Here is a 7,887-nt window from a genome sequence, read left to right as displayed (position 1 = left end):
GTTTAAGAAGGGCAGCCAATCAGAATTTGAGTCATGCAAAGCTGCTCTAGTCCAAGAACAGAAACATGTTAATACTTATGAACTAATTTGTATCTAGTTACAAATGCATGGTACGGAAGTTGAAAGTGTTAGTAGTTAGCAGTGTTTGTCTTTTATTTTTGTCCCCTTTGACAACAATATAGAACAAAGAAAGTTTTACCCTTTAATGTGTGTTTGTTTCAGGTTATATAAAAAAAACTACATATGAGATTACTGTTTTATTTATTTATCTTTTTACTGTTGGAATATCTGGTCACTATAAGGTGGTAACGCAGCACAAAAAAGCCTTGGTTTCTGTGAACGACACTGTGCACACAAAGGTGTTATGTGATGTGATGATGGCACAGCTAATAATGGCTGCTCAGCTGCAGCCAATCCAGCGGGTGCATGTGACCTGTTTCGAAGAAGTGTCTCCTCGTCCTCTCACTCATCTCTCTTACACACACACACACACACACACACACACACACACACACCAGGATGGCTGACGCAAATGTTACCCCTCAATTATTCAGCCACTTTAAATGGCAACCCGCACGGGCAGAGCTGAAGCAGGAAAGAGCAAGAGCACCACTATAATACATAAATACAAGTATATGTTACACAAAGTGTACTGCGGTATTGTAAGAAACTTGATTTTATTTGAAAAAGCCAAAGATCAAAGAGCCAGCGTGCGACTGTAAACAACACGCGGCAGCACATATTTGTGCAGTGACGACAGCGCCGATGTGTCGTGTCATTAGGTTGTCACTTTGTGATTTAAGGAAGCATATTGAACAGATTTAGGAAGACACGGACATCAGCAGATTTCCTGAGTGCGCAGCACTCACGCTCACATGTTCCTGATTCAGAAGGCAACACGAGAGCGCTTCATATTCCTACCGTATGCATTCTTTGTTCCACACCGTATGTTTGCTTGGGATGATAAACAATCAATCCCGGCGACGCTGAGCCATCAACAGATGAATAGTGATGAGGTCGGGGTAAATATTAGTCATGTGCTGATCGCTAGGATGATAAATGCAGAGAATACAGACACACACACACATTTTCACCCGTCGCTCCGTAGCTGGGATCACTTAGTGGCTCTGCTTTGGGCCAGCGACACTTGGAAAGTGTGGCAGTGGTGTCAGCAGTGTTTTGTGAAAACTGAATTAATCAGCTCTGGATATTCCCTCTTGTGATTTCATGGCTAATTTCACCTTTATTTAAAACACACACACTGTAACATGTTGAGGATGTATGAATAAACTGCAACAACAAACGTTCCTTCAACCTGTAATAATAAAAGTAGAGACAAACAAGGCCGTGAATTCCCTCCACACCAAGCTGGATCCAGAAAAATATCTTGGTTTCGATTAGTTTGTGATATTAACTTCAGAATAGCAAATTAGCTTATTTTAATATGATATGTATTTGTGAAGATCCCTCCATCCATCCGTTGTCTTCCATGGGTGAGGGGCAGGTGCACCAGTCTATTGTAGGCTTATTTGTGAAGAGTTAGTGCAAAATATCCAGTCTTTGCAAAAATGTTTAAATCTGGGTTCCAAATCTGGAAGTTAAACACTTCTGAGTCATTCAAATCCATCCATAACTTTTTGAGTAATCCTGCTACCAAATTGACAAACCAATCAGACAAGCTGAACCAATCACTGACCTCTTTAGTGAAGGTGCTCAGATGCATATGTTCCTCTAACTGCAGCACAGAATAATAATAATAGAATAATCTGAATACGGTGTGCCGTGTGTATTTTGATAAAGCTTATAATTAGGGCTGGATTAGGTGCACCTCTGCCCTCCCTTAGGTCCACTGCAATAGGCCTAGGCTCCTGGAGGTTTCCCATGATGCACTGAGTCCTTCTTCTTCACTCACCTCCTTACACTCGCTCAGTGTTTATGCACCACTTTGCATTTAATCATTAGTTAATATCCATCTCTGGCTCTCTTCCACACTGTTTCTTTTGTCCTTTCTCACTCCCCTCACCCCTGATTCTGCTGGAGGTTTCTTCCTGTTAAAAAGCAGTTTTTCCTTCCCACTGTCACCAAGTGCTTGCTCAGAAGGGGTCTGATTGTTTGGGTTTTCTCTGTATTATTCTATGGTCTTTATCTTACAATATAAAACCCCTTAAGGAAACTGTTTTAGCTATTTGGCGTTATATAATGTGAAATTGAGGTTTTGATAAACGCTCACAATTAATTATATATGTTCTTATTAATAATAAAACAAACAAAAGAGAAAAATGAAAGACTTTCTAATAATAACTTAGATGTGTGATAGTCAAAAACAGCGAGGCAAAGCTGAAAGTGCCACAAACAACTATACCAGCAGTGTTTGAAGTTAGGTATGTAAAGAAGCGCCTATATTTTACATTATCTACATTATTAGCATTGTGATTTATATGCACATAAACTCAAATACATATGAATTTGCCGGGGTCTGCATTCAGGTGTAGATTAATGCACACAACTAGGGTCTATATTTGTCACATGCTCCAGAGGAATGAGCTGTACAGCATCTGGTTTATTTATTAGTTACTGGGTAATATAGTGCATGCCTTATTAGAAAGTAGGAGGAAAAGATGCAGTACAGTGACAGCGGATCATAATGTGTGTAGTGCAGCAGCGATGAGAGGGTTTTAAAAAGGGTGCCTGCTGTAGTAAAGGTGAAAGGTTGCAGTCAGGGTGGGTGCTGCAGCACCTGGTTAACTCCCTCCATCTTTGTATTTAATGCAGCGATGATGAGATAATCCGCCCACTTCTACACTGTAAAGATGTCTCTATCCTCTGGCCCTTATCACACACACAAAACACACACACGCCGCGACATCTAAGGCTCGGTCCGTGCGTTTGAGGTACCAATCTCATAGGAACAGCTGTAGCCTACAGCCTATATGGAGATAGAGGGGACCCAGTCACCCTGACCCTGTCACCCCGCACACACTGCACAAGCTCTCGCAGAACAAGAGGCGAATGCTGGGGGAGGCGGCGGTTCACTGGAGCTACTTCAAACAGCTCGCTATAGAGACCTAGAGAGCATTATCTGATTGAGGTGTCTGCACACAGAGGTGCTGAAACAGCTTAGTCCACTGCTGAGTAGGAGGTGAGAACAAAATAGATGGCTGTTGATGCAATATTAAGCTTCTGAAAATATCCATCCTAAAACGAATCAACGCTCGCACACACGGATGATGGGTAAAGTATTACAGAAAAGGATTTGGAGACGATTGCACGTGTTTTTCTCAAGATTGATTTGGTAAATTTTTTTCTTAAGAAAAAAAGACAACATTTCCCACAACCCCCCAGTTTTATCCCGCTTGGTGGCAGTTGTCTCTCTTTGGCTTACTTTGATTTTCCATTTTTTCCATCAAATCAGGTGAAAAATGAAAATATTAAAACAACTTGTAAATTAACAAATCTTATAGAAGTAGCTGAGAGTATTTTTTTAACTATTAATATTATTTCTAATGATTTTTAGTCAAAGAAACAAAAACCTTTTAGCCGCATTTGCTCAAAAGTAAGGGTTTCAAAAAAGCTTTTCTTTGACACGTTGTTGGGGAGATCACAGGCAACTGTAACATTTTTGACTTTTCATAACTCACTCTCAATTTTTAAAAAAAATCTATCTTTTTAATAGAAGAACTCTGTGTGAATTAATTACTCGTAAATTGGACACATTTTCACTAATAAGCAAAAGACCAAATTCAGTCATTTTAAATTTAACACAAGAAGCCATCGTGTTGCACGTGTCTTTACCAAGGGCTTGTGCTGTTGTACCACTAAAAATACCTCTGTATCTTTAAAAAAAGAAAAGAAAATTCATTCTGATCTCCTTGTGAAATCTGTGCAAGTGAATCTCTTCAGCCACTTGAAATCAGCCACACTGACGGTGAAAGGAGCCGTGCTTTGCTGACATATTTAATATTAATACATCCTGTGAAAAATGATGTTTTTCACTACTTCAAAATGTCATGTAGTGGAACATGTGACTCTGGAGCAGTTGGAACATCATGTTTTAGCTGCCATCATAAAATCTTGTATGCTAGTAAGCAACAGCTTTGCACAAGTTGCACATCATTGATTTTGACTCAGAAAAGTTAGGTTAATGCAATTTAAAGTTGCCTCTTTTTTTCAATTTTAAGCAGAGATTTTTGTACAGACACACACTGACTAAGAAAAAAAACCCCAACAAGATTTTTTTTAAAAAATACTATAGAGGATATTTAGAGGAGTTTTAAGTAACTTTTCTCTAAATGAACACAGCCTACACATTTTAAAACAAAATGTTTTTGACTGTAGTCGAAACTATTTATTTTGCACCAAAATATTTATAACATAATCTTTTTTTTTCTTTTTTTCTTTCTTTTTTGGAAAATTTAACAACCATATAATATTTTCAATTATTATCACGTTTACAATATAACAAGTGCGGGTCAAATTCTGATGTAATGTGCTGCTGCAGATTTATGTATGTATTTTGACTGGTGAAATTTCACCCACTTACCTAATTTCAGCACAGTGAAAACTTCCATTTAACCCAATCCTACTAAAAAGACAAACTTAATTAAATCCACTGCTGGAGCAGGTGAATATATTCAATCAGTACCCAATAATGCAATTAAAAGTTTCCCTGGGAGCCCGCTGATCGCCTCAGATTTGAGTTGATTGTGTATCCTGGTGCGGTGATGTGGTGCGGAGAAGCTGATGTTAGCAGCAGGTGCTGGGTATCATGTACCTGAGCTGGGCTCCAGCTAGTGCGTATCACAGCAGAGCGGTGGCTGTTGATTATAAGGCTCTGCAGTAGGGATGCTCATTAATCACCTCGCTACTGATAATCTCATTTAGTGCCGCCAAATTACCTCAGGCTATTGCATGTGTGCTCGCCTGGTGTGTGTGCGACTGTGTCAACATTCACCCCTAATTATGCCCCATTACTCGCACTCAACCCCAAGTATTCGTTCCACCCTCGTTCTCACCACAAGCACATCCACTCTGCAACACACACACGGTGTCATTGATCTGCAGATAATAGTCAGCGGCGACAGTTGAGGGTGGATCTGTGAGCTTTAATGACTCTGTAATTACTAGCATAAACAGCAGTAGAAAGCGTTCTCTGGGTTACACTCAGATGTTGGTATCTGCTGCCACCTTCCAGTCAGAGTGAAAAGTGACAAAATGAAGATGTAATTTAATCTTACACACGGCAGATGGCAATACTAAATCCCGAATGCAGCATCGGCGGAAGAGGCACTCAGGTCAGGGCCGTCAAACCAGTTTCAGCCCAGATACGACTCATTTTGATCTCAGATATGCCAGGGCAGTAGAAAGAGACAGGCGCTGACCTTTACACTACAAATCATTCTGTACACAAATGAGCTTAATGTGTTTTTATACCCACACCAAATTCACAGTCCTCAGCTAACCTAAATTGCTGGTCTTTGGACTGTGGGGGAGGTAACGGAAGCCTCTGTGGTGCATCCAAACAGATAAATGGATTTAAACCCAGGACCTTCTTGCTGTGATGCACTAGAGCTGATCATTGCACAGCGTTGCCTACCCACAAAATCCATTCCATAATCCCATAATCCATTTTTGTTTAATTTAAAGAAAGCTCACATTTAATGAACCTTTAATTCACCAGACATCACCATGATGCTGTGATCTGCATCAGACCAGCTGTGTCACGTTCTATGTTCTCGCTCTTACCTGTGTGGGTTTCCTCCAAGTACTCTGACTTCCTTCCACACTCCTAAAACAACCGCGTCAGGTTAACTGGTCATTCTAACCAGCCGGTCGGTGTGAATGGTTGTGTGTCTCTCAATGTTCGCCCTGATGACCTGTCCAGGGTTTTCCCCACCTCTCATCCTATGACAGAAGCAGGACAAATTGGATGGATGGAATTTGTCTCCGTTTTTACGCATCTGGCCCAGCAGCAAACTGGCTGCCAGAAGCATCAGAACATTTCCCAACAGCCTGTGGATCCTTTGGCCTGCTGGTAGTGGTCAGCTTCACCACCAATAAAATAATAAAAATGAATTAGATGACATGCATCTCAGAAATAACTCTTCAGGCAGGACCCTTTTGGAGCTGTCTGCTCAGTATGATGTGTTGGTGCAGCATAGACGTAAAACAGTCAGCTTAACTTAAAAAGAAGTGCCAGTCAGAAACAGCAGCACACTTAGCCTGTTTGTACTGTTGTAGCATATGTTCAGCTTAAGTGAAATGTTTGTATAATTTCTTTTTTATACTTTTGCTTGAATATAAAGACAATCCTGTGAACAGTTTCGTATCTTAAACTCATGCTTACACTTGTAATCTCACATTTCAGAGCCACATTTCTGTATCGTGTAATCTGGATAGATTTGTTCCCAGACTATCCAAACCCTTTATATCACATTAAGGGTATGGGATAGACTGTTACTGATAACACATTTTCACTTTTTTATTTTAAAGATGAAGCATTAATTTACCACAGTAACATCAATGACTTTCCCTTTTGCAAGTTTTTGTATAGTCATACTTAGAGACTCTCTGTCCACCTCCATTCACTCGTTTACCAAAACACATAATAAACAAAGTTAACGAAGCATTTGACTGATGTGTTATTATTCTTCCAAATTATTCTGTAGATACTGCAATAAATGTGGCCAGAGAGAGCTATCACTTATTTTTGGTTAAACACTGATTAGCTAGCATACTGCTGTAGTAGTGGCCAGATTTTTGTTTTTATATGGTGTAAATGAGAAAGCTTATCTGCCTGGTTCTGTTATTTACTATTTGTCCATCATAGGTTATTAATTAGCCACACGAGTTAGCTAATTCCTGATGCAGCAAGTGTAAAGCTGTTGCAGTGACCACGTGAGTGTGCAAGTATAGTAGTGGTTTATAAAAAAGAATGTGTATATATATCTATCTATATCTATCTATATAGATAGATATAGATAGATATATATGCAGAGAGAGAGAGAGAGTTTGTATCTCATCTCTTTTTATGTATTTTTTGTATCACAGTAGCATGCATCCCTTTTTAATCCACCAAACCTATCTCGAATCTCACCTTCATTATAATTCTCATTCTGTGTGATCCAGGTCTGCCGAATATCATTACTGACTTCAAAGCGGGATACAGAGGCGGACTTTAATCAGGAGGTCCCAGCGCTGGCGTGCCTCTGTCACCTCTGGGTAGTGTGGTGCAGCTGATTCCAGCCAAATGAATATGGAGATGAAGTGCAGTGCATGTGGGAAAGATGGAGGAGCAACAGCGCCGAAAGGGTCGTGTGTTTAGAGCCAGTCACTTACCGAGAAACACCTTAATGAAAATGTTAAAGCTGCCATTTCCTCCAGCTGCTGATGACCACCAGGGGGCAATCGTGTTACACCCAGCCCTTTTCCCACTGCGCTGATATTTTCAAGGTTGAATGAGGACTTAGAAGAAATTCTTGCTTTCTTTTCAAGAGGAATTTTTAATAAATGACAAAATGATAATTAAGGACATTTGAGGCTGATGTGCAAACAAGCTAAGAGGGTTGCTAGAGAAACAAATCCAAGCATGAATATTTTCAACAATGCAGGGCATCTCATTAGCCGTACAGCAGAATAAAAATCAAGGTGCCCTGACATTTAACAAAACTCATAATACTGTTATGAAAATACATATTTGTATGCAAAGTATTTTCTTTTTTTTTTAATGAAGGCAGAAGGAGCTGTAGAAGTTCCACACTGGCTGCACAGAGGAGAAAGAAGTAAAAGGAAAGAGGGAATAAAGAGAGATGATAATTAACAGGATAGAGAAGGAGCACAAAGGGACAAGATTATGTGATGAGGTGACAAGGTGTCCTTGAATGTTGAACT

This window comes from Aulonocara stuartgranti, assembly GCF_965226115.1.
Source record: "Aulonocara stuartgranti genome assembly, chromosome: 22".
Lineage (NCBI taxonomy): Eukaryota > Metazoa > Chordata > Actinopteri > Cichliformes > Cichlidae > Aulonocara > Aulonocara stuartgranti.
Note: the sequence above shows the minus strand (reverse complement) of the source record.